General features: G+C 51.1%; 1 long non-coding RNA gene across 1 annotated transcript; it reads left to right on the top strand.

Moving 5' to 3' along the window:
* The first annotated feature begins 2,152 nt into the window (after window positions 1-2,152).
* LOC109293409 lies at window positions 2,153-3,850 on the top strand. Its single transcript, XR_002096313.1, has 2 exons — window positions 2,153-2,331; window positions 3,569-3,850. It is a non-coding gene; the product is annotated as an uncharacterized LOC109293409 (long non-coding RNA).
* The last annotated feature ends 798 nt before the right edge of the window (window positions 3,851-4,648 follow it).

Genomic DNA, 4,648 nt, shown 5'->3' with positions numbered 1-4,648 from the left:
TGTTTGGGCGTTTTGGCATGTATCAGCCCATCTTCGGGCTGGCAGAAGCCGGGCTGCCAAGTTTCTCCGGGCTCAGGGAGAACAGGTTTGGCCATCGCACCCCGAGCAGAGGTCTGGTTTCAGCAGACCCACCTGAGGGAGACAGAGCAAGCAGAGCAGGGAGTGCTAACAGGGTAACCCCGGCAGCCGGGCGCCTGTCTGTCCCCGCGATTGGGGCTTTGCCTTGCTGTTACCTGGTGATTTCAGTGCACAGAATAAACACTGATTAACTCGGTCTCGAAAACACAGCGCAGTTGCCCTGTTTATCGCTGCCCCCTCCCCTTTTAATGGGTCAGCAAACTGGGACACCAACACAACGCACGTGCACCAGCATCCAGAGCTGGGAGCACATGGCATCTGCCGTGACTCGCTTCCTTGCTTTGACTACACGACCAAACTTCTCTCCCGTGAGTTGTTTTTTTCAATCGTGTTTTTGCGTATGGAGCGCAGCTGAAACATTTATGCTAGGAGGTAATAGTCGGGTATTAATAAATGCATACAAGAAAAAAGGCACTGTCCTGGATGATTACTGGTGCTGCTCGCTTTTAATCTCCTAACTAGCACACGGAGCGGCAGCCCAAGGAAATGCCAGCGCAGGTGAGCGCCTGGTGAAAACAGTAGCTGTGCAATTCGTTTTTCCTTTCACAGCTGCCAAATGTGCTGCCTTGAAAGCCACGTGGTGGGGAGTAACAGAAACCTCTCCTTGCGTCTCATGGCATCGGTCAGCATGTCCCCACTGGGCTGTGGGTAGGTGATGCTCACGCACAATTTACATTGTACAATCTCGAAAGGATTACACGAGCCATCGGGTGTAATGTTCAAAGTGGAATCCCACCACGTCCTCCTGATGTTGGTAACTTCAAGTTAGTCAGGTCAGAGTCAAAGTGGCTTGAGAGACTCCAGTCCTCTGGCTGATTTTTGTGGCTTTTATGCACATCTTTCCCCATTCAACAAAATATTTGTAGTCTCCCTTGATGTTGTGTGAAAGACCCAGATAAGCCCCAAGGGAAACCGTCATGACGCTGTCAAATGCACACGGTGAAGAAACTGGAGAAATAGTTTTGCTTCTCGGCCTCTTAACTAGGATCAAGTGGGAGCATCCAAATCCCAAGACCTCGGGGCTCAAGCCTGCACGCAGGATGCCTGCCGATGGATTTGGGAGTCTCTGAAGTCCCAGGCTGAGAGCCTGGGACGAAGGACGGGTGCCGGTTTAGCGCCACACACGGTGTTTCGAACGGTTGAGTTCTGCCTGCTCAATCCGTGCAGGGTTTGAATGACCGAGTTCTTCTCAATTGATCCCATTTGGAACTGGTGTGGCTGCTTTGACCTGGAACATGGAATATAGTAATAATAAAAAAATATTCTCGCTCTGGGATTTTTTGTGGCGGTGATAACTTTTCTTTCATCAACTGTACAGGTGGGAGGTATACAGAGAAGCTTTCAGACACCAAGTACCCTATCTCATGCCTCATGCCATGCTCCATTTTTTTCAGTTATAAATAGTTACTGTTCGAGCCATGATCTGTGTCCAAAGTAGTTAAACAATTTTCAAATAGTATTTTGATATCTGAATGTCTTAAAAATATATATAAGATCATTTCAAATGTGATGTGAGTCTCTTGAAATAGATTCTCTCAACAAAAATCTTGTAAGTTAAAGATACCAGGGAGGTACATGTTCCACGTGCAGAAGTGCACACGTTACGCCTGCCCTTATGCTGCTCCTGCACTAAATGTTCCCTTTGCCACAACTGCTACGATCAGCTGGAAAGAGCTTTCTTGTTTTTTAAGCCAGTGAAGTTGAAGCAACACAACCTAGGCTGGCAGAGGACTCAGGTGCCAAATGGACTGTGCTGGGCTTATTGTTCCATTGAAATCATATGCAAACATTTAACAAAACAGGACCAAACAGGAAAAAGCCTAATTTTGCAACCTTCCAGGCCTGCTACGGAGCTGATCGAGGACAGTGACAATCTCCCTACTGCTTTGGATCATGCCTCTGCTTAAGCGACTAGTTGCTCACATGGGCCTATTGATGACTCGTCCCAAGGATTTGGGGGTCGAGCTGTATTTTAGTAGGTTTTGAAAACAGTTTCAGTGATGTTTACCTGGAAGTGCCCTTGCAGCAGGTCCAGAAGTCCAGTCATGCCAACGTGAGCTCAGAGAGTCTAGTCTGCATGGGGTCTGAAGCAGCAGCAGGCAGAAACACGTTGCGTTGGCTTGCAAACAAAGGCGTTGGTGCTCTAAAACAAAGGAAGGAAACCAACCCCCGGACTTGAGTAACTCTAAGCAGGTAGGAGATCCCCTCCGCTCCATTGTACACCGGTTACGCTTATGCAGAGGTGTGTTTTCCACTTCATGGTTATCTGTGAAGGAGGAAAACACTCCTTACAGAATCACGTTGCACTGTTTCCAGTCTTTGCTGTACTTCTGTCGGGGCCACTTTAACTGTATATTAATTACATGCTCACAGGCTTAGGATAGAGGTCCAAGACCAAGTCTTTGTTGGTCCCTATTGGGTGCTTGTTACTGTCTTAATTTCAGGAAGTTCTGGGGAACGAGCGTGTTTCTTGGAAAGACAGGAGCCGTGCCAGAGAGGCAAATGTACAGAGTTGGCCTCAGGAGGGGTGGATGAGGGAAGTGGGTAGAGCTGCTGGCTGGCCTGATGTTAACATCTGCAGCTCTGCTGGGTCGGAGCGGCCCTAGTAGGCGCGCTCGGCTGGCAGGACAGGGTGGGAGTGAAGAGGTGATAAGGAGGAGCAGTGGAGCTTGATAAATAAGTTGCATGCTATTTACGGTGCCCCGGATGTCCTGAGAGTCTGGTCTCTGAGGGCACAGGGGCAGCTGGAAGAGATAAAGGATTACATTATAAATAACATGCTGCGCGTTGTTTTGGCAGCGCTCAGATCACGGCTCTGGGAAACAGCGAGTTGTCTCTCATCTCCGCCCCAAATCTCTGTGCAGCCTTGGGTTGGATCCTGCCAGAGCTGCCAAGCTCCCGTTGACTGCAGTTTGACTTGTGGGTTCCCAGCACTGCTGGAAATCGGGCCCTGAACCTGCCTCTGCTTCTGTGTGGTGTGCACAAGCGGATCACAATGCCTTTCTCTTAACCGGCTGGCTGTGTGGGTTAGCAGCTGATGTTTAACTACACCTGTTGTAGCGACCTCTTCACCGAGAAAGCGCTTCTGCTTTTTACACTTTGCTCTGTCCCTCAGCTGTGTGTTGGGGGCAGAAGGACACTTGTTCAGCAAGTCACATGGAGAAGAGGGATCTTTGGACAGTGTCTGATGTGGTCTAACTTGTGAGCGAAGTGTGAGAATTCCCAGGAAGGCAGGAGTGGCTATCGACACAAAATGCCTGTGGTTCACAGCTGTAGCACGGGATTGGTTGAAGGGGACCCGCAAAGGAAAAAGGTAGTAGGAGTTGGGTCTTTATTTGTTGCTTTAAACTGGACAAAGAGCCGAACATTTATTTTTCTTTCATATGTATATGTATACACATATATAATTTTATCTTGTTATTCACACTAGAAATTCAGGTCTGATTTCGTCTGGAGGATGCCGGGTGGGCTGAGAGCCTCAAGGGATAATGCTTTACGGCCAATGTGCTTTCCAAAGGAGACGGATGATTCTCCCCCTCTGCAGATAGAGAAGCTGAAGTACACGGAGGCTAAGAGACGTGCCCAAGGTCACACGGTATCATCACTGGCAGAGGCAGGAATAGCCGAGGGGCTTTCTGGCCACATGGGTCGTAGTCTCGCCGCTGTCCCCTTCCTGCATGGAGTTCACCGAAAACAAGCAAAAGCATCTTTATTGGAAGCAGATGTGATTTCTAGTCAGAAGAATCTAGGATTTGATTTTCGTGTCAATCTCCTGTTGATCGGCGCCCCTGGGGAGAAAAGCTGACGACTTACGAGCCCTCTTCAATGCAGGAGGCCAAGAAGGCTGCAAAACGCCCTCTGCGCTCGCCACGCTGCCTTCCAAAATCAGAAAATCCCCAGCCCCTGGGAACAGCCGGTGACTCGCACCCGTCAGGCCCTCGCTGCCCGTGAGAGCGACGCGAAGGCCCCGGCCTGGCCTGTGTTTTCATTAAGAGCGGCCTGGCGAGCGCACCTCGAGCCCCTTGTTGTTCAGGCGGCGGTTTACGTAACGCTGGCGCGTCGCCCAGGGCTGGCCAAGGGCAACAGAGCTGGAATCCCTTGCACACCCGGCACTGCTGGGGGGGGGCGAGTGTGTGCACGTGCACTTCGCACAGCATCTAACTGTAGGGTTGTGTGTGTGCAAGTGCACGTGTGCGCTCTGTACACCGTCCGACTGTCAGGTTGTGTGTGTGTGCGAGTGCACGTGCGTGTTCTATACACCATCTGACTGTAGGGTCGTGTGTGTGCGCGCCCGTGCGCGCGAGTGCACTTGTGCGCTCTGCCTGTCAGGTCGTGTGCGCGTGCGCGAGTGCATGTGTGTATTGTATACACTGTCTGACTGTCGGGGCGTGCGTGCACGTGTGCGCTCTGTACACCAACCGACTGTCGGGTGGTGTGTGTGTGTGCGCGCGCGCGCGTGTGTGTGCTCTATACAGCATCCGAGCGGGGGGGGGGGGGGGGGGCTACACAC

This window comes from Gavialis gangeticus, unplaced genomic scaffold (genome assembly GCF_001723915.1).
Source record: "Gavialis gangeticus isolate Ggan-Ray unplaced genomic scaffold, GavGan_comp1, whole genome shotgun sequence".
NCBI classification, from domain to species: domain Eukaryota; kingdom Metazoa; phylum Chordata; order Crocodylia; family Gavialidae; genus Gavialis; species Gavialis gangeticus.
The sequence above is the reverse complement of the archived record's forward strand: the minus strand, read 5'-3'. Positions and strand labels throughout refer to the sequence as shown.